This window comes from Eubalaena glacialis, chromosome 1 (genome assembly GCF_028564815.1).
Source record: "Eubalaena glacialis isolate mEubGla1 chromosome 1, mEubGla1.1.hap2.+ XY, whole genome shotgun sequence".
Lineage (NCBI taxonomy): Eukaryota > Metazoa > Chordata > Mammalia > Artiodactyla > Balaenidae > Eubalaena > Eubalaena glacialis.
The window spans coordinates 39,565,395-39,588,543 of NC_083716.1; the positions used below are offsets into that span (position 1 = coordinate 39,565,395).

Here is a 23,149-nt window from a genome sequence, read left to right on the forward strand (position 1 = left end):
CCTGCGCGTCTGGAGCCTGTGGTCCGCAACAAGAGAGGCCGCGATAGTGAGAGGCCCGCGCACCGCGATGAGGAGTGGCCCCCGCTTGCCGCAACTAGAGAAAGCCCTCGCACAGAAACGAAGACCCAACACAGCCAAAAATAAATAAATAAATAAATAAATTTAAAAAAAAATAAAAGATGACTACTATCTAAAATAAAAAGAATACGCCTGCCAATGCAGGGGACGCGGGTTCAATCCCTGGTCTGGGAAGATCCCACATGCCACGGAGCACCTAAGCCCGTGTGCCACAACTACTGAGGCTGCGCTGTAGAGCCCGTGAGCCACAACTACTGAGCCCGCGAGCCACAGCTACTGAAGCCTGTGAGCCTAGAGCCCGTGCTCCGCAACAAGAGAAGCCACCTCAATGAGAAGCCCGTGCACCTCAATGAAGAGTAGCCCCTGCTCGCCGCAACTAGAGAAGGCCCGAGCACAAGAACGAAGACCCAACGCAGCCAAAAATAAATAAATCAATAAATAAATTTATAAAAAAAATTTTTTTTGATGAGGACCATTTTTAAAGTCTTTATTGAATTTGTTACAATATTGCTTCTATTTTATGTTTTGGTTTTTTGGCTGTGTGGCAGGTGGGATCTTAGCTCCCGGACCAGGGATCGAACCCACACCCCCTACGTTGTAAGGTGAAATCTTAACCACTCGACCGCCATGGAAGTCCCTTGGCCCCTGATTTTAATGTTAGAGGTTTTTCTCAAATTAATGGTGAGACTTTAGTTGTCTGTCCATATTTGGGAGTGAGACTATAAAAAGTAGACTGGAAATTTGTTTACCTAGTGGACTTCACTATAGGCTTTTTGGACAGGAACCGGGAGGTGTGAGTTGCTGTCTCCAAGACATCAGAATCTGCAAATCTTTTTTTCTTGGATCTTTCAGTTTCTCCAAAACGGAATCCTCTGTTCACGTTTTTGTGGGGTAAAAGCTGGCCTGTGAGGATTTGCGGGAGCCATGTTGGGGGTGGGGGCCAGACGTCTCACCATCTAAGCCTGTAATGCTGACTTCTTGATGCCTCTATTTCAACCTTATCTGATGTCTCTGAGTCTGAAGTCTTGCTGTATCGTTTTCTCCAGAGAGTAAACTGCTTCCTCTTATGGAAATAAGGATGGTTGGGCTGGCTCTACTAGTTGGGGAGAAGATCTGGAGTTCTAACTGCCTTTTTGGTTGTTGTTTAAATCCACACAAATGTATTACCTTACAGTTCTGTAGGTCAGAAGTCTGACATGGGTCTTACTGGGCTAAAGTCAGGGTTGTCTGCAGGGCTGCCTTCCTTTCTAGAGGAGAATCCATTCCCTTGCTTTTCCCAGCTGCATTCCTTGGCTCTCGGCCCCCCTCCTCCCTTTTAAAGGAGCAACAGCAGGTCAAACACATCTCATGTTGCATTTCTTTGACCTCCTGTCTGCTTACCTCTTTCACTTTTAAGGACCCTTATGATTACATTGAATCTGTCTAGATAATCCAGGATAATCTCCTTAATTTTTTTACTGTGGTGAAAAACAATATAAAATTTACCATCTTAACCTTTTAAGTGTATAATATAGTAGTGTTAACTATATTCACATTGTTATGCAGCAGGTCTCTGAAACTTTTTCTTCTTGCAAAACTGAAACTATACCCACTGGACAACTCTCCTTTTTCCCCTGCCCCAGCCTCTGGTAAACACTGTTCTATTTTCTAAGAGTTTGACTACTTCAGATGCCTCATATAAGTAGAATCTTATAGTATTTACTTTTGTGATTGGCTTATTTTACTTAGTGTAATGTCCTCAATCAAGGTTCATCCATGTTGTAGCATATGACAGGATTTCCTTTTTTTTTTTTAAAGAGTAAATAATATTCCATTATATGTATATACCACATCTTCTTTATCCATTCATCTGTTGATGGACATTTAGGTTGCTTTCACCTCTTGGCTATTGTGAATAATGCTGCAGTGAAGATGGTTGTGCAAATACCTGTTTGAGATCCTGCTTTCAATTCTGGGCGGGGGGTAATACACCCAGAAGTGGGATTGTTGGATCATGGGGTAGTTCTATTTTTACCTTTTTGTAGAACCTTCATGCTGTTTTCCATGGAGTGGCTGCACCATTTTACATTCCCACCAACAGTGCACAAGGGTTCCCTTTTCTCCACACCAACACTTGTTTTGGTTTTTGAGAGTGGTCATCCTCACAGCTGTGAGATGGTGTCTCATTTGGTTTTGATTTTCATTTCCCTGATGATTAATGATGTTGAGGATACTTTCATATGCTTGTTGACCATCTGTACATCTTCTTTGGAGAAGTGTCTATTCAAGTTTTTTAACTGGGTTATTTGGTTTTTGGTGTTGAGTTGTAGAAATTCTCTGTATATTCTGGATATTAATCCCTTATAATATGTATAGTTTGCAAATATTTTCTTCTATTTCGTAGGTTGCCTTTTCACTCTGATTGTTTCCTTTGCTGCACAGAAGTTCTGAAGTTTGATACAGTCTCATTTGTCTATTTTTAAAGCTTTTGTTGCCTACGCTTTTGGTGTCATAGCCAAGAAATCATTGCCAAATCCAGTGTCATGAAGCTTTCCCCCTATGTTTTCTTCTAGGAGGTTTATAGTTTCAGGTCTTACGTTTAGGTTTTTAATCCATTTTGAGTTAATTTTTATATATGGTATAAGGTAAGGGTCTAACTGCGTTTTGTACAGACTTTAGTCAGTCTCCCTCTTCTCAGCTCCTTACTGTCTTCTCCCAGGAGCCAGAAGCTGCATGTCCTGAGCCTTTCTGGAGCATTTGGCTGGATTTTTGTTTGCTTCTCAGGCAGTGAGGTTCCAGCCTGTTCTGCTCTGCTCTGCTCTGCTCAGCAGTCATCTCTGCCTTCAGCTTCCAAAATGCCATTGATGTCTGTTGTCTTCACTAATATACTTTTCTGTTCTTTTGGTCCTTATGGATTTATATCTTTTGTCCTCTTTGCTATAATTTTAATGGGGTTGAGAAGGAAGTAGAGATAAACAGACCTATTCCATTGGGCATCCATAATCCCCAAATCCATATTGCTTTTTAAAATGATATTTTAAAGATTTTTAAAAAATGATACCTCACATTTGCTATTGTTAGATCCTACCTCTGAAAATAATTGTTCAATCTATTTCTTTGCTTCTTTTTGTTAACCAGTTTCTGTCAAGGGACCTATAAGCATCCAAAGCTAGCATTAATTAAAGTTATTTTCCCAAACATTATTTTATTATTCAAAAAAAACAGATTTTTGTTTGTAATATGAGACTTAGTGAGGTCTTGAATATAAGGTGACACCCTATTTCCTGAGTTATACTTTTTTTAGGTGGGCGGAACCCTTGATTTATCTTTAGGTATATGCACTGTATGTTGGTATCATCAGAAGACGATGTTCTTTTATATAAATATATTTTACTCTGAAGCTTTTTAAAAATAATTAATTAATTAATTTATATTTGGCTGCGTTGGGTCTTCATTGCTGCATGCAGGCTTTCTCTAGTTGTGGCAAGCAGGGGCTACTCTTCTTTGCGGTGCGCGGGCTTCTCATTGCAGTGGCTTCTCTTGTTGTGGAGCACGGGCTCTAGGCGCACGGGCTTCAGTAGTTGTGGCACGCAGGCTCAGTAGTTGTGGCTCGCGGGCTCTAGAGTGCAGGTTCAGTAGTTGTGGCGCATGGGCTTAGTTGCTCCGCGGCATGCGGGATCTTCCCAGACCAGGGCTCGAACCTGTGTCCCCTGCATTGGCAGGCAGATTCTTAACCACTGTGCCACCAGGAAAGCCCACTCTGGAGCTTTAATTGAACACTTTTAAGCTAATGTAATGGCAAGAGAGTCCTTTTTGTTTGTTTTTAGTTAGTTTGTGACAGTGGCTTTCTATTGACTGTATTTGATTATTTACAAGGATAGTGCTATTTCTTACAGATAGGATAAAGATTGGTTAAAACGGGAGATTGCTTGGTATGACTAGGCCCTTAGGGACTATCAAGAGTAGTTTTTTGTTCCAAGAATTGTTTCCTCATAAAGTTTAGCCTGTTAGTTGTCTTAAGATAGGAACCCGGTTTGGTCCATGCAGATCCCTAGGATTTTTATCCTGGGGTCCAGGGATGGGCTTCAAAGAGTTGAAAATCCTCCTGAAATTTGAGTGGTAGTAGAATAGGCTTAGCTATCATCAGATATTCAGTGATGAGGGGCTTGTGTGATCCTGAAAAGAGTTGAAAACCCACTTCTAATAGATTATTATAAAGAAAAATAAATAGAATGTTACTGATTAAAAGAAACACGATCAAAATGAAATGCCACATTGCTAGATGCCATTAGATTCCACATTCTTTCACATATAAGTACAAATGACCGTAAATAGGGACTAAATGAACAACTTTCTTTGTTCTTTGTCAGATGCAAAACATTATCTCTATCTTCCTGGTTATGCACACACCCATTTACACACATATAACTATCATTCATGAGGGTAATGTTTTAGCCTAGAGAAATGACCACCTTTTTATCAGTCAACTTGTAAAGAGGGTAACTTAGGAGTTACCCTTTGTTTTCATAGTGAAACTGCTATACTTTATTTGTGAACATCAGTTATTTGTTAACAGTTAAAGATAGTAGATAAAGGTATAAAAGGAGAGATACCTCTATGTGATAGAGGGTTACAGACTTTTGTTTTCAGTTAAGAGAAGATGGGATAAGTTTAAGTTATGTATATTTTATGACAATTTTTATTAAAAGATTGAGGAAAGAAAGAAAAAGAAAAAAAAATGGGGGTGAGAAAAGATGGGGTGGAAGGTGGGGAAGGTCAGTTGTGAATTTTTGTTTCCAGTCTAATACTTGAAAACGTAAATGCTTTTCTTTATAGTGAGGTGTCCTGGATTGATAAGGTCTCTTTCAATGTAGGAATTTCATGATTCCATTTTCAAAGTGGTTAAGCTTAAATTGCTCTTCTATTCTAGGTACACCATTGAGTTCTTTGGGATGCACAAAAGTGTCTGGCTGGGAAGCTTCTGAAATAGAAGACAAGACCCTGCCTCAGGAAGCGTACATGAGAATAATTTTAAAGGAACCCAGCGATAAATGCAAAACAGTAGCTGTTGGAGGTATGTCATGACTTAGAGCTTGGATTGAACCTGGTGTGGCACACTCTGTACTAAGTCAAGTTGAGCCATTCTCTGGGAACCTTCTTAGAGCAGAACCTCACCCTCTGGCCTCAAATACACTAGTGGCTGTTGTTCTCTGAACTTGACTGTGTAATGGGATGTCACTCTTAACTTTTTCTTAAGCAACTCTGACTCAGCCCCTCTAGAGTCCTTCCTATTGCCTGGCAGAAAATAAAGATGACAGTAAAAAGGCAACATTTGACTATGGACAAATGAAAGCGATGGTAATTTCTAGCCGGATGCCTCACTGCCTTCTCTTCTGGGAATGGGGCAGTCAGTATCAAAGCTCGATGAATATGTGTCCTTTGAATCAGCTGTTACTTACTGGCTTTTCTCTACCCTGTTTGACATCAAGGCCATATCTGAGTCTGACTGGGTGGTGGCTGCATCTGATTCACTGGTTCCCTGTTAGTCATTGAATTTGACCTGCTTGTCTCCTTGACCCCTCAAGTTACAGTGTTAAGTGGTTACTTCATTTTCTTGCTTAGAGCGATAATTCTTTACTCCTCAACCAACTTTATCATCAAGGTCAGGGTAATGCATTATTTCACATCCTTCGACCTTCAGCGATGTCTGGCTTTTGATGCACTGGCTCCTTTTATATGGCATAGCCTATGTCATGTTGTGTGTCATCTTGATCCTTTAGGAGTTCTTTTTCCCAATCTACCAATATAGAACACTTTAAATATACCCTGTGCCAAGTAGTTTATATCTTCGATCATCATACCATCATGAGAACATTAAACAAGTCCCATTTTCTTTTTTTTTTTCATAATTCATGAGACTATGGCCTCATTAAGACCTTTAGTCTCCTTAATCCAGAGTCTTCAACATACATCAGTTACCCTGTGCAATTTTTTTTTTAAATTAATTAATTAATTAATTTATTTATTTTTGGCTGTGTTGGGTCTTCGTTTCTGTGCAAGGGCTTTCTCTAGTTGCGGCGAGCGGGGGCCACTCTTCATCGCAGTGCGGGGGCCTCTCACTGTCGCGGCCTCTCTTGCCGCGGAGCACAAGCTCCAGACGCGCAGGCTCAGTAGTTGTGGCTCACGGGCCCAGTTGCTCCGCGGCATGTGGGATCCTCCCAGACCAGGGCTCGAACCCGTGTCCCCTGCATTAGCAGGCAGATTCTCAACCACTGCGCCACCAGGGAAGCCCAAGTCCCACTTTCTAGATGAGAATGCTGAGGTTCCAGGTGGTTAAATGACTGGCCTACTATTTCTCAGAGAGTAAATGGCGGAAATGGGATTTATAGCATTTAATTAGCATATTAAAATCAAGTATTTTCTAATTTTACTGAGAGTATATTATCGGTATGTGACATTATTGAAATATGCCCTCTTTCTAACATACGCTCTGATGTCTTTGTTGATACATTCTGAATTGATTATGAAGCCAGTATAGGAAGTATGAGGGGACTTTGATGTTTCTGATACAATCCTGTTGTGTCTGTGACATTTGCACCAGTACCCAGATCCTTTCAGTATAGTTAGTGAAGATGATAAAGACAAGGAATGATGAGATTTTGCTAGAAATCTTCTCATGTAGTTCACAAACTTGTTTCAGAGCCTGAATCCTTTAAAATGTAGGACATCTATTCAAGTGCTTAGTCTTGGCTCAGGCGATCACTTTCAGTATGTATAGCTGGGAAGTTTCCCTGAAGGATGTGAGTTTTAAGTTTAAGTGAGTTTAAGAATAAATCGTATCCACTTTTTTTTTTGTCCCCAATAGTGGGCAACGTGAGTTGAAAATCTGTGTATTTAGACTTCTGAAATATTTTTATTAAATAAGCAGAGGCTATATATACTGATAAGTATTTTAAATCCTCACTAAAATCCTGGGAGGTTGGTGTGGTAACCTTCTTTGAAAGATGAATAACCTGAGGCTTGTGACATTATGAAACTTGCCCAAGCCCGTGCAGTTAGAGTGGTAGAGCCAGAACTTGAACCTAGATTTGTCTGATTTCACGGACTGCGCTTTGAACAATTACGCTGCCTCACTGATTACACGGTAGTGACATTTAGATTGCAAATGTGGCCAAGGATTTTTTCCTGCTTTACATCAATACAGAGGCAGTCTTAAAACAAACAGTTAAATAGGCCTCATCCTCACAGAAGCAAAGGCTTCTAGATAGCCTGGTGTAGTCACTGATGGCGTTGCATCCAAACAGTGACAATTCTGTTATGAGGGACTGAGAACTGGAAGGTGTGCCTCCCAGGCTGTGTGTCCTTTCCCACACTGAGCCGAGTACGCTGCCGAGAGCAGTTAGGCTTGGCTCACCTGAGCTGTTGGTGAGCAGCTGTTCCTTCCAAAGCAGTTGTGGCTGGAGTTTGGCTACAGAATCACACAGCTCTTGCATTTGTATATGAGTCTCAAAATTTATGAAATATACAAACCTTAGAACTTCAAGTATAGTGTACCAATTTTACTAAAAGTAAAATTTCTTTTTGTTTTTAAATTTACTTTTTTCCTAATTCTAAACAGAAAATTTGATGAGCATTAACAAGTTCAAACAACAAAATACAAACCACCACTCAGAGGTAGCTGCTGGTAATATTTTGGTGTGGATGCTGCCAGTTTTTTTTCTTACGACTACTTATACCTTGTAAAAAGTACAAAATTAGAATTATAGTGTTCTAGATCTGTTTTTACTCAGTATAACTTCAGCGTTTTCCCCGTTTTTAAGTTTTCTTTTACAACATGCTAAAAAGTGGCTACAAAGTGTTCCATGTGGGTAATAACATAAGTTATTCCATCTTATTATTAGGTAGACCTAATCCTCATTCAGTTCAGTTAGTACCTCTCCAGATTAGGCCACAGTGGTAGGACAGAAGTATTAAAATAAACAAGAACTCCATAATTGCCACTAGTTTTTATATATCTTGTAAAATAACTAATGAGGGTTAAGATATGATGAGAAAACCCAGATCACTTCCTCTGTCACATTATACAGTGAACCTGACTTGTAAATTTCCCAGTACAAATGCATGAAGGGAGTACTGGAAATTCCCTTTTGACTTGTAAATTTTGAAACCTCCTTTTTCTTTCATTGAGGTAACCCGTCTATGACAAGTAACTTCAGTTTTCCCGTGGTTAGAAGAAACTTCTCAAATTCTTATTTGCAGATAGCTTGGCCCTACTAGTTCCGTAATGTACTTGATGCTTCATGTACTAGTTAACTAAGCTTTTTTTCCGCGAGGAGCCCCAGGCCTCACGAGTGATAATGCTTTACAATCTCTTAGAAACATTCACCATGCGGTACAAATGTGGCTTCTCCTGAACTGAAGAGTTCTGTGCTCCTAGGGGGTCAGAGTTCTCAAATGGTGTTTACAGCTGAGATGGGTCAACATTTAATAGACGCATTCTACTTAGGCTGATACGAAGCCGGGACTATAATGTATTGTTCCTTTTTATTCTTCTCTAAAGGCATCACTATTAAGTTAAATTATCATCATTATCATTATATCATCATCCTCACCAGGCCAGTGCTTTTCAGACATGGTTCCTTATTGCCCTTGAAATTCCAACATACCTGGGAGTGGGTTACGGGTGAGGGAGGAGGGCAAGGCCTTTGACCACCTTCTTGTCTCATCAACCAAGAGCTCTACTTTTATATGTTTTATATAGTGAACTTCCACAGAGTTTTGTTTAAAGAAAGTTTTGTTTACTTCCTTAAAGAAGTAAAGACTGAGAATCACTGTGGCGTAGTGAACCTACAGAAGGATGAAAAAGAGAAGGAAAATAGATGTTTGCACAGCATTACTTCCAGTGTTCATTATGCCTGTAATTCTCCTGCAGGGACACAATCCCTCTTGGGTTTGGTACTTAACCATAGGCCCTCCAGTTGGAATTCCCATAGACTGACCTGCTTTTAGGGTAGTGGTTTCCCTAGAGGTGCCTCAGAAGTTCTAAGGTTAGGAGAGATGGAGTGATAGCCTTACAGTCATTGGTGGTAGAAAGTAACTTTTGGTGATGGGGTCAGTGAATGGTACTAAGTATACCCCTGCAAGGTTAGCCCTGAGAGACTGGCCTCTATGTTCTGGTTGATGTGGGTAGTATGAGGGCATTCTTGCCATCAGAGTGATGTGGTGCGTGATACTGAGCCTGACAGCCTGTGAAATCTTCTTTATCTATTTCTAGATTTTTTTAGAACATTTTGGGTGGGCTGTCTTAAATTGAAGATTGATATTAATGAATCACAGAACTGAGCCCTCTTGAATCAGGTACTTTAGCTATGTTTGTGCCACAACTCAGTGGATTAAGTAAAGAATTTCCCTAAAGACCAGCTTGGTAATATTTTTTAAATAAAATTTTGCTCCTTTTCAATTTTTTCTTTATTGAGATATATTAAGTATACTTATTTTATGCTGATAATTCCAGTATTTGAAGTCTTTTCAGATCCGATTTCATTTGCCTGTTTCTGTTGGTACTCATTCATAGTATCGTATTTCCTTGTGTTTACGATTTATTGGCTGAACTCATGTTCCTTGCAGTTTTTATCTGTGTGAGTTCTTTAGGGTCAAGATGAAAGATAGGTTTTCCCAGGGAGTATTTGTATTTGCTTCTGCCAGGTACCTGTAGGTACCATCAATCTAGACAGTCTTTAAATTAAATTCTCTGCTTGAGCTTTCTTGAAGCGTACAGTATGAATTTAGACCACAAAACCACACGAGTACTAGTTGTTGGCTGTGAATTCTCAAGGGAGTTTTTCCGCCCAGACCACTGCCATGCCTCACCTCACCCCCCAGAAAGGTGCTGGGGATAAAAAGCAGTTTCTCTTCTCTTTTGATGGAGCAAGTTTACTTCTCATTCATTGCCCATATCCTGAGGGTATAGTTCTGTAAAGTTCCAATTTTATGCCGGGAGCTCTTAAACTCACCAGCTTGAGGATTCCTGGTTTTATCTGCTCTCTTGCTCCATGTAATCGTTATAATAAGTTCAAGGTGACCAGGGTTCTGGTTTTATTGCTTTCTTACTTCCCAGCTTTCCTACTTTTACTGTCTCTTATTTTATTGTCACCTCACTGGTACATTTAAAAAGATGTTATATTTTCTTCTTTATTTTTATTTGGGAGAGTAGTTTAAGATATCTGTTGTGTCATTCTGCATAAATGAAAGAGATCTATTTTTGTTGAGTAGGTGCTTCTAATAGATGAGGTGGGAAGATATTTAGGGCAGAGCTCAAAAAATTATTAAAAATTTAGGTACAAGCCCAGCCTCTCCTTTTAATTTGAGTGTCTGCCGTGTACAGTTGGATTAGGTCAGGAATGAGGTGGAGAATAATTCCTTGTAATATGCTTTCTGAGTTGGTGGGGACTTTGATGTCTTTGACACATTATTTATTGAGATGAGATTTATTTTTGTTCATTGATTTGATTGATTAATTGTCCAATATTTTCCTATATCCTATAAGTTTACCCTTCTAGGTAAGATTCCTAAGATTCCTAAGTTTACCCTTCTAGGTAAGATTCCTAAGTAACTCCCCCACTTTATGGGGGTTTATTTGTTATATTTCGTTATGTGATATCTGCCATAGGTCCACATGATGATGTCCTGAGAGGCTCTGGTGTATGTTGGTCCATTTATTCAATATTATTTCATTTGATTCTGAATTAGTGGAATATTATTTGAAAGTGAAAATAGTTGCAATTAATATAATATTAATGATAATTAATATGCCAGTGATACAAAAAAGAAATCAGTCTCAAAAAGAAATTCTTAATGTTATGGTTTAAATGTACAATGTGCAGATCCTGCGGAATCAGTTTTATGATTTGAAAATTCAGCTGCCTCAGTACTCTTTGGGTACTAAATAGGAGTTTAGCAAGAAGCATTGCCATCTGACAGAAATATGTAATAGGTACATGTGCCACTCACTAACCTAAATGAATTACACACTCTGTTGTGAACTTTAATTTTCTTGTTTTGAGACTCCCACATTAGATTAATGTTGCAGAGGAGGACCTGCTATCAGGGTTACTGATCTAACGCAGGTAGCCTTTCCTGGTCCATCTGTCACTCTGCGTTGCTACATTAGAACACAGTTTCCTGGAAACAGCGATATATTTGGCATGACTTAAACTAATGACTACTTTTTTTGAGCATGTAGCATCGTGCTAAGCAAATGTGAAATGGAATAAATGTTGATTTAAATTGGAAGAAAGCTCAAGTTATGATGATTAGGGTAGGGGTAACGATTGCCTGGAACAGTTATGTATTTTAGATTATGAAAATTAGTAGTGTGTTTTAAATATTTGCCATGGAAGGAATCAGAAACATACCATGGTAAGCATGCCAGCTGGATTAATAGCATGATTTGTCAGCTGCACACTTACATAAGACCATATTATGATTAGAAATTTTAAGATTAATATTTGAAGGGCTTGGGGATGTTTATTTATTATGATTTTTTTGAGTAGCTGTGTTTGGAAGTTTTAATTTTAAATGTGTTAGCTTAACAGATCTTCACATTTAGTTCTGAAAAAATGGCTGTTTGTTTTTAAAATATTGTAATGTTTACTTTGAATTGGCATTGGTGGAAATAGTTTCTAAGGAGGAAAATGGTTTGCATCCCACGTTATAAATATTTTCAGGCTTTTAAACTATTTGATCCAAAGCATCACTATTTATTATTTTTTGCTCAAAATTTGAGAACATAGAATTTTCCTAGTGTTTTTTTTTCTTATCACAGTTATATTTTTCAGCAGAGTACATTTCTGAGAATTATATCATTGATATTTTTAATAAATTGAATAAATTTAGGTTGACAAGGAAAGCTCACTAATTTTAGAGGAATTCTTAAGAAATCCTTTAGTAAAATGAAGAAAGCTTTCTTGATGTGAATAGTCTTTTTTTTATGCAGGGGTTTTTAATCTTGGGGCACTCTTTTGATAATTTTTTTTAATATCACATTCAAAGATATATTGAGTATTTTTTTGACTGCATATATTTATTTCTACCTACATTAATTTGGGAAAGAAACCATAATAGAAACAAAGATTATATAAGTAATAGCTCATTTTTAGAATCTTTTTCTTCCTAAATATTTGGTGGGAAAATGTTAATTATTAATGTATTCACTTTCAAACTTCCACACAGTCAGAAAAGCAATTGTTAAAACAAATATTTGAAGACATAATTAGTGTCCTAACATTCTCAATATTCTATTGCTTTTCTCTTCTGTCAAAGTGAATAATCAAAGTAAACTAAAACTTAGTTGTCTTTTTTATTGATTGGGCCCTGTCTGGGTGAAGAACACATAAATGACATCTCTTTGTAATCCAGAATCTGGTTGTTTTTTTTTTTTTTCTTTTTGGCTGCACCTTGCAGCATGCGGGATCTTAGTTCCCCAACCAGGGATTGAACCCATGCCCCCTGCATTGGGAGTGCAGAGTCTTAACCACTGGACCGCTAAGGAAGTCCCCAGAATCTGTTTTCAAACTCACTCTCCTCTTAAACTTTGTTTTCTGTACAGGAATGTGTAATGTCTTAGGCTCATCATGTAGAATAATCCAGAGTGATCTCCCTCCCATGGATTTATAGCAGTTATTTCTTTTTTCCCTCTTTTGCTACTTAATCCTTAGCTGGCCTGTGCCATCTCTGACATTATTGTTCTCATTATTTAAAAAAAAAATTCTATTGACAGTTTCCGATAGTCTGAAACTGTTAGAAGATAATAATATAATAATATTATTAATAATAAGAAGGAGAAGATAATAATATCTACTATGCACTGTGTGCCTTTTATATCCTAAGGTCTTTATTTACATGATCTCTAATGAGAACCCTGGAACCTTGCAGGGATCTTCATGAACTTCCTTCATGCAGCAAACTTTGGGTGTTACATTTATGTTTTAGACCCTCCTTTAGATGCGTTAGGTTGTGAACAAAGGGAAAAAACCCTAAACAAGCCCCAAACTTGTACCATGGAGCTTATAGCCTAGTGGGAGAAAGAGGCTAAACTAGATGAATAACTAAAATACATGTGTGCTAGATGGTGATCAAGGTTCTGGCAAAAACTGAAACAGAGAAGTGGGTGGGAGTGTGGGTATGAGTGAGGGGTGTGTGTGTGTGTGTGTGTGTGTGTGTGTGTGTAACGTGTTCGCTGTAGCACAAAGTAGGGAGGGCAGGGAAGGCCTCAGAGGGAAGGTAACATGCAAGTAAGGTCATGAAGGAGGGGAGGGAATGAGTTTGCTCATTCTGGGGCAAGAACTTCCCAGGCAGGAAGGTAGTAAGTTTAGAGGCCTGGATACTTTCTTTGTTTCAAATCCAGGAAACCAAAGCTCAGCCTTGCCCAAGGTAACACAGTTCCAAAGCACCGGTTCGCTGGTTCACACCCTGATCTGTCGCAGTCAGAGCCCTCACTCTTTCAAAGCCCTCGCTCTTTCCGCTACCCTGGGTGACTCTAAAAGGAAATTTGTATTCATCTTAGGATGCTTTCCAGCTCCTAACAAAGTGCATTGTACATCGTGAGCACTGAAGATCAACCGTGCTGCTCTCAAGCAAAAGTAATAGGTAGGTAAACAGATAGATTAGTTTTCTCTCCTCAGCTAGTAGAACCTCAAAATGATAACCTCTTCCTCAAATCTCTTAAGAGCGTTAAGAAAAAATTTTTAGCAAACTACCCTTTCTGCTTTTTCTTTTCTTTCTTTGAAAAAAATTTTTATTTGTATTTTGCTTTAAAAATCTCTGTTCTTGTTTATTTGTGAAATTTCAAGAGTACACTCCTAATTGTGTACAAACTGACACAAGCAGTAGTTTAGAAGGGAGAATATACGACAGTAGCAGAGACAGACGGGAAGGTTTTTTCCTCTGTTCCCTTTAAGAGATATTGCTCTTTTGCTGTTGTTGTGTATGTGGAGCCTGTGAACAGGGAGTTCACTAGGATCACGGTATACAGTGTCATTTTTAAGTCTGAATAGTGAAAACATTAATTGGTAGCAGATTAAGTGAAGGTATCACGGGGGCTGTGAACCCAAAGACTTGCCGATGGGGCCTCACCTTGTACCGAGCACCATTCCACCACTTGTCTCACGTTCCCTCCAAGAGGGATAGCAGATCACTGGTCATGACTGACATTTGGCACTGGCCACCTGAATTTGGGGTACTAGCTGCGATTTGAGTCCATGTGTGCTACTTTTCGTTCTTGGTCAGAATGAAGAAAAATATTTTTTAAAATTCTTTTTGGATAAAATATTTGTTAACCAGTGTGCTGTTTATGGTTTTGTGATTTTGATATTAATTATGGTGAAGTAACCCTGACACTCATTCTTAGAATCCTGACCCAAGTGATCTGATGTGGGGTTTTCTGGTCAGACTCATTGGATTTTAGTGGCTATAAGAACCTAGTTTAATATAACTATTCTAGGGTTATCTCCCTCTTGGAACCAGTTTGTGAGGATGACTGAAAAGTTAGGGTGAAGGCTGAAAGTTTGGCAAGTAGGCTAAGTAGACTAATCATTTTCCTTTGTATGGGCCTTGCCTTCTTTTTTGTATATGAAAAGAGTTACGTCCGTAAAGAGTGTGAGATTGTACTGAATTGATTCAGGTGACATTTGAGGGAAACATTCTTGTTCCAAAGATGTTTGTGTATTTTGAGTGGATTTTACGAGCTACTATTTGAGATAAATAAATGTTTGGTAATCACTTTGTTCTCTGGCCTTGGTAGCAGTTCTATCCAACAGTAGTTCTTGTCTCTTTTTATTCATAGCCTCTATTTGGTGGTGCTATTTTTTCCACTTCTATGGTTTCTTCTTCTTCAAAGTGCTGCTTTGCATGTGGCTCTCCTGGCCTCTCCAACTCATCACTTTCACCTTCAACTCCCAATGCTACCTGGATCGGCATCTCTCTGGATCCACTCAAACAATATATTGAGCACCTGTTCCCCAGTAGACACTGTTCTAGGTACTGGGATACAACATTGAGCCAGACAAATGCCCTCTTCTCATTGCATGGGGGCGGGGAGAACAGACAAAGAACAGACAAGCATATCAGGTAACGACAAGTTTTAGGAAGAAAAATAAAGCAGGGATAGGGTATGGAGTGATGGTGAGAATGGCATCTTCCACATGGTGTATTTGAGTGATGACTGCAGGAGCAAGCCTCAGTCGGGGGGATCTGAGGAAAGTGGGCTTCAGGCAGAAGAAACTGCAATTGCAGAGACCCCGACGGGAGAGTGTATGAGTGACGGCCAAGGGGCCGGGGTGGCTACAGTGCAGTGAGTGAGGGGAGAGTTTTAATATATGAGTTCGGAAGGGTAGTCGGAGGCCAGCTCATAGAGCACCTCTGTAGGCTATGATGTAGAATCTAGCTTTTGCTCTGAGTGAGGTGAGACGGTACCTGTGGTCTTAAGCAGAGAAGTGACTTACGATCTGACTTATGCCTTAAATCCCTCTGGTTGCTATGTGAAGACTGTCCCACAGGGGACACAAGAGGATGCATGGAGACCAGGTAGGAGGCTATTGCCAAAGTCTAGGCCAAGAATCATAAGCCTGGACCAGGGTGGAAGGAGTAGTGGAGGGATAAGACGTGGTGAGATTCCGGATATATTCCTGAAGGAAGCTCATAGAATTTGGATATAAGTTAGCTGTGGATTTGAAAAAAAGAGAGGCATTCCGGATTTCTCCTAAGATTTCGACCTAAGCTGCTGGTAAGTTAGAGTTATTATTTACTGAGATGGGAGGAGAGCACAGGAGGAAAATGTTGCGGTTATAGGGCGGGTGGGGAGTAAAGTCTTTATTAATTAAAATAACTTTAATTATTATTGTTAATAATTAAACAATACCTGTTAGATATCTGAGTGAGAATGTTGAGAAGGCAGCTGGCTATTTGAACCTGGAGTTCAAGGAGTCCAGCCCAGAGGTATCTTTTTAATTGGGAGTTGTCCTAGAAGAGATGGTATTTAAAACCATGGGATTGGATGGGAGCACTCAAAGTATAGTAGGGACCCATGGGTTCCTTGGACTTTCATAGGGAGGTCAGCAGAGTTAAAACTTTTTATAATAATACTAAGACGTACAGTTCAGTAGTGTTTTCCAGAGACTATGTGTGACAGCATAGCAGATTGAATGCAAACACAGTTATGGGAATCTGCTGTTTTCTATTAAGCTAGGTATTAGGGAGATTTTAAAAAATGTAAAATGATGCTCTTCTTCTTACTCATATATATGTTTTTATTTTGGAAAATGTATTTTCTATTAAAATATGTTATTATATGTTGATAGGGCTTATAGTTGCTTTTAGATGAATTAATAAATATTTAAAAGTTTTCTCAGTTTTTAATACAGTAATTATCTATCGGTATAACCCTCATACACAAAAATTTTTTGAGTTCCTTATCAGTTTTTAAAAGTGTAAAGGGGTCCTGAGACCAAAATATTTGAGAACTGCTGACCTAGAAAGCAAATGATAATAGGGAGGAGAGCTGAGCATTGAATGAACCTCTGGGCACTTACAGAGATAAGGAAGAGCCCACGAAGGTGGGTGAGAAGCAACTGCTGGAAGGAAGGCAGACAGTGGAAAGAGTGTGAGGTGTCCTGGGGGCCAAGTAAAGAAAGAATTTCAAGTGGAAGCAAGAGAACAACTGTGTCGCGTGCTGCCGAAAGGTCATATTAAATGAAAATCGAGAACCAACCATTGGCTTTCGCAATGTTGGAGGTCATTGTTGATTTTGAATTGACTAGTTTCAGTAGAGGGGATAAAAGTAGGCTCAGGAGAGAATAGAAGAGAAGGGATTTGTATCACAATTAGAGTCCTGAGAGTGAGAATTCACTCACCCCATCACTTCATGTTGAGGCATAGCCTGACCAGCCTTCAGATTTACCTCCGATGCGAACCCACGCCAGGCAAACCAGCTATGAGGTTGGGATGGAGGATGTGGGCAAGTGGTACAAGACGTAGTTATCTAATCCCCTGTGCTGTGGAGATCATTTCCTTTAAAAGGTTATTTTTTCTTGACTTAAGAAACATGTTTATATGGAGTTAGTTGCTGAAGTTTTTTCTTTCTTAAAATTATTGTGTCCTTCAAAAGGAATAACTGAATTTATTATATTTACTTCTTGCATTTTATTGGTCAATATTAAATATTATGGTTTTCGAGGGAAAAGAAGTGATATAATTTTCCCCCAGTGAGGTCTTTACCAATTTATATTAAATTTATTTACTTAAAATTTACGGTAATTTCTCTTCCACCCAACTGAGAACTCTTCAACAATAAGGTGGAAGTTTTTCATTTTCATTGCCCTAGTGACTATCGTCTTGCCTGGAATACAGTAGGAATTTAATATATTAGAATAGTAAGATATTAGAACATTCGGATTTATGCTTTATAGTTTATTTTTTGAGTGCCTTTTTCATTGTGTTGTTAAAAGTAAACTTTAAATTGTTAATGGGATAAATAAAATTAGATAAAACCTAAAGGGCAGGTTGTTGTTTTTAATTCCTCTAGGTTGGAACAAATATCAAAAAGAGTATTTTGATAGGAAACAGATAATAGTTCTTTTCCCTCTGCTTTGTTTGGGTGTATATTTCAAAAAACAGCGTGACTAGGGACTTCCCTGGCGGTCCAGTGGTTAACACTTCGCCTCCCAGTGCAGGGGATGTGGATTGGATCCCTGGTCAGGGAGCTAAGATCCCACATGCCTCACGGCCAAAAAAACAAAACATAAAACAGAAGCAATATTGTGACAAATTCAATAAAGTCTTTAAAAATGGTCCACATCAAAGAAAAAAATCTTTAAAAAGTCATGACTAAACTAAATACACACACCTTCTGTTTTGAGGCTTTAGAATTTGTCCCCCAGGGTAATAAGAGAAATACTTTTGACCTGTGAGAGACCATATCTCCTTCAGAACTAATTCAAAGAAATTTTTTTGTGAACTTTTTTTTTTTTTAATTTTATTTATTTATTTTTTATTTTTGGCTGCATTGGGTCTTTGTTGCTGCGTGCGGGCTTTCTCTAGTTGCGGCGAGCGGGGGCTACTCTTCGTTGCGGTGCACTGGCTTCTCATTGCGGTTGTTTCTCTTTGTTGTGGAACACGGGCTCTAGGCACACAGGCTTAGTAGTTGTGGCACTCGGGCTCCGTAGTTGTGGCTTGCGGGCTCTAGAGTGCAGGCTCAGTAGTTGTGGCACACGGGCTTAGTTGCTCCGCGGCATATGGGATCCTCCCAGACCAGGGCTTGAACCCGTGTGCCCTGCGTTGGCAGTCAGATTCTTAACCTCTGCGCCACCAGGGTAGTCCCTGAACTATCTTTTAATTTGGGTATAATTTTACATACTATAAGGTACAAATTTTAAGTGAACAGTTCAGTGAACCAACATCTCTCTCAAGATGTAGAACATTTCCGTCGCCCAGAAAATTCCCTTGTGCCATTTCCAGTCAGTTGTCCCAGCACCGAAGTAAATAGTAATGTGATTTCTATCAACAGAGCTTAGTTTTGCCTCTTGCAGAACTTTGTAGAGTTATGTGTCTGGCTTCTTTGGCTTCACTTAATGGTGTTTTTGAGAGTCATACTTATTGTTATGTGTATCAATAGGTTGTCTCTATGTTGCCGAGTAGTATTCCATTGTATGAATTTACCTATTCACCTATTGATGGACATTTGGGTAGTTACAACTTTTGGCTATTGTGAATATAACTACAGTGAACATTATTGTACAAGTCTCTTTGTGAACATATGTTTTCATTTCTTTTGGATATATACTTGGAAGTGGATCACTGGATAAGTGTATGTTTAATTTTATAAAAAATTGTCAAACATTTTTCTAAAGGGGTTATATAATTAAACATGCCCATCAGCAATGTATGAGAATCTCCAGTATGGTCCAAGCCTTTGCCAACACTTGCTATTATTATCATTCTTTTCAGTATTAGCATTCTAGTGGGTGTGATGTGGTATCTTGTGGTGTCCTGACTTCCTTTATGATAATGATGTTGAAAAATTTTCATGTACTTACTGGCTATTCCAGTGTCTTATTTTATAAAGTATCAAGTCATTTGCTATTTTAAAGATTGGGTTGCATGACTTTTTTATTCTTGAAGTATAGTATAGTGTAGTAGTTCTTTATGTACTCTAGGTACAAGTCCTTTGTCAGATATATGTACTGTAAAGATTTTCCAGTTGCTGGTTGCTTTTTCATTTTCTTGATTATGTCTTTAAAAAAGCAGAAGTTGTAATTCTGATGAAGTCCAGTTTATCAGCTTTTTCTTTTATCCATAGTGCTTTGCCTACTTAATGGTCACAAAGACATTCTCGTATGTTTTTCTGCTCTATAGATTTAGCTCTTATGGTTAGTTCTATATGAGGTGTAGAGGTCAGGATTCATTATTCTTTCCATATAGATATCTATTTGTTCCTGTCTAATTTGTTGAAAAGACCATCCTTATACCCACTGAATTATTTTGACATCTTGGTTAAAAAAAAATCAGTTGACCATATATGCATACCTCTATTTCTGGCCTCTATTCTGCTGTGTCGTTCTATTCATCTGTCCTTACACCATTATGGTATTTTGTTAGTGTCTTTGCCTGGTTTTTGTGTCAAGGTCATGTTGGTATATCCTTTTCCACCTGTTTATCTGTGTCTTTGCATTTAAGATACATCTGTTTTAGGTAGTATGTGGTTGGGTATTACTTTTTAATGTATTCTGACAATCTCTGCCTTTTAATTGGAATGTTTAGTCTATTTACTGTAATTATTGATATGGTTAGCTTTATGTCTACCGTTTTGTTGCTTCCTATTTGTCCCATCTTTTAGACATTTTCTTTTAATCCTGTATCTCCTTTTCTCCCTTCTTTTTGTTTAGTTGAAAATATTTTAGCATTACATTTTAATTTCTCTCTTAGATTTTCAGCTACACCTCTTTGTATGATTTTTACAGTCTCTCTGCAGATTATAATATTCATCCTTAATAAAAAGCCTTTTTGAATTAATATTTTACTACTTTGTATAAAATGTAAGAAACCTACAATATGGTTTCATTTGCCCCTCCCCATCCATTGCACTGTAGTCTTCATACAATTTATGTCCATATATGTTACAAAATATACAATTCAGTATTATACTTTTAATACAATATATGCTAAGTATATATAAAGTATTTGTATACACAAACTATATTTTATACAGTATATCTAATAAGTATGTCATAAGGGAATTAAGAGAAATAATCTTTCATGTTTACCTACACGTTTATTATTTCAAAGGTTCTTTTTTTTTAACATCTTTATTGGAGTATAATTGCTTTACAATGGTGTGTTAGTTTCTGCTTTATAACAAAGTGAATCAGTTATACATATACATATGTTCCCATATCTCTTCCCTCTTGCATCTCCCTCCCTCCCACCCTCCCTATCCCACCCCTCTAGGTGGTCACAAAGCACCGAGCTGATCTCCCTGTGCTGGTTCTTCATTCCTTTCTGTAGATTAAAATTTACATCTGGTATCACTTCTCTTCAGCTGAAGAGCTTTCTTTAGCATTTCTTGCAATGTAGGCCTATTGGCAACAGACTCTCTCATTTTTTATTTATATGGAGATATAAAAAATTTTTCCTTTATTTTTGAAAGATAATTTTGTTGTAGATAGAATCCTAGGTTGACAGTTTTTTCTCTCCCCTTCTTTCGGTGATTTGAAGACTTTTTTGTCTTCTGGCCTCTTGTTTCTGATGAGATGTCTGCCTACATTCTGATTATTGTTCTCACGTGTAACATGTCTTTTCTGGATGCTTCTAAGATTTTGTTGTTGTTGTTATCTTTGGTTTTCATGGCTAGGTGAGGTTTTCTCGTGGCTGAGTTTTCTGCATTTGTGTATTGCTGTTTTTGCTCCATTTTGAAAATTTCTGGCCTGTGTTTCTTTACACATATTTTTCTGCCCCATTCTCTCTACTCTCCTTTAATATGTAAATTAGACCACTTGATACTGCCCCACAGGTCATTGAGACATTGTTTTTTTTCTGTTCCTCAGCCTGGATTCTTTATACTGACATATCTTAAAGTTCACCAGTCCAAGCTGTTCACTGTGTGTCCAACCTGCTATTAATCTAATCCAGTATGTTATTTCAGATATTGTAGTTTTAAGCTCTAGAACTTCCTTTTTTATTTTTATTTTTTGCAGTTTCTACATGTCTCCTGAAATTTCCTATTTCTTTACCCATTATATCTATCTTTCTCTGCAGATTCTTTTAATATGTTTATCATTGTTAGAGTTCTTGTCTTCTAATTCCATTTTCTGGATTATTTGTAGATCTATTTCTGTGCACTGATTTATCTTTAACTATGGAGTTGCATTTTCCATTTTCCTCACATATCTATTAATTTTTAATTGTATGCTGGACAATGCAGATGCTACATTGTATAGATTTGGGATTCTGTTGGGTTTTGTTCAAACAAGTAATTAAGTTGCGAATCATCTTCAGTGTTATGTAGGCTCATTTTTATGTTAGCTATTTCCATTTTGCCTGTATTTCCCAGGAAATATCCTATAGTCAGGGTGTTCTTTATTTCTTAATCCATGTTGCTTCTGTGGTGTCACAGGAAAGTCTCAGGCCTTTACCAGGCTCCTGAAACCTGCCATGCCACATCTTGAGCTTTAAACTCCTCTAAGGTGGGCAGCTGTTGGAATCTGTCAGCTTTCAGAAAACTTTTCAACTGTTGTTTTTTTTCTCTGGGATCCTTGGAGTCTCATAGCTCTGGGTTTAGCCAACAAGTGTAGAATTTATTTGCAAATTTGGGGCTTCAAATATAGGCCTGACTTCCTCATTTGGGGGATTTTTCTTCTCAATTTTTATAGCTACCTTGGCAGGTCTATATTCTGACCAGTAAGACTGTGGTTTGCTGCTTGAGTTCCATCTGCTGTGACATAAACTTGGTTGTGCCCTCACAGAATAAGCTGTATAAATGTAAATTATCATTCAGTGTGGTTCCCTTATTTAAGGGCTATAGATTATCTACTTTCTGCCTGCTTTTGGTTATTTTCCAGTGCCTTCAGAGTTGCCTTTTATATTTGTCCACGGTTTATAATTGTTATTGGATGGAGGGCAGTTCTGCCATCATAAAGCCAGTCTCTTAAAGAATTTGTTTTGTGTGGTTTATTTCTGTCATTTGTAAAGAGGTGTTGAACCTCATTTTCATTTGGAGTTTAAAAATACCTTCAAGTCATGCATAATGGATGTTTGTTACTGGCCGATAACACATTGTTTAGATATAAGACAATATTTATGAAATGATTGGTATTTATGAAAAGAAATATAAGATATTAAAGCATACTCTAAGATGGGAAATTTGCTAATCTTCTCTGACTTAGGCATAGGCTGATGTTAGATAACCACAAGAATTCTAATTAAATATACTTATTATATGTATTTAAAGACTCTAGTGTAAGCACTGGAAATAAATTTCAAGTAAGTACTTCAGCATTCCTAATGTCTGGCTGCCAATTTCTGACCTATATAAATAACCTTTAAGAGAGAAGATATCAGTTTTGAAGTTTCTTATCTGCCCCTAATGCATTTGGTCACTAAAATTGGCTAGGTAAGTTAGTGCAGTTCTCAGAGTCCAAGACTAGAAAGAAATCAGGCCAACTTAAAATATATCATGCTCCAGGAAAAGTAAGGATGTAGTTAGAAACTGAAATTAACACCCTCAGCATTGGTACTATTTTGCTTTTGTCTGCTGATGTTCACCATGGTAGATGGATGTATCATCATTATGATATTGGTAGGAATGGGTGAACATTTAAGGAGGTCAGAAACATTTTTTTCTTTACGCTGTCAGCAAAGCTATGTTAAATAATAACAGCACTGCCCCGTTTCACATTTTCCCTATGTATACTGTTTCTTTCAAACAGCTTTGAAGTATTGTCTAATCAGCAGGGATTTTTGTTTTAAATAACTTTAAAAAACTCTTTAAAATATATGTGGTGATTGTATAAAAAGAAGAAAACACTGGTAAATAAAAAGGAAA

At 38.1% G+C, this 23,149-nt stretch overlaps 1 protein-coding gene across 18 annotated transcripts in view; it reads left to right on the forward strand.

Annotated features, from left to right (window-relative positions):
• Positions 1 to 23,149, forward strand: part of SGMS1 (sphingomyelin synthase 1) — a 296,929-nt gene that overhangs the window by 146,410 nt on the left and 127,370 nt on the right. For 14 of the 18 annotated variants that reach the window (XM_061175403.1, XM_061176499.1, XM_061176426.1 and 11 more), the window contains one exon: positions 4,988 to 5,131. The exons of 3 other annotated variants lie outside the window; for them this stretch is intronic. The gene's annotated coding sequence lies outside the window, so the exon portion shown is untranslated. Of the gene's footprint in view, positions 1 to 4,987; positions 5,132 to 13,645; positions 13,705 to 23,149 lie in introns of those variants that run through there. One more of the 18 variants, XM_061176231.1, reaches the window with a different exon arrangement.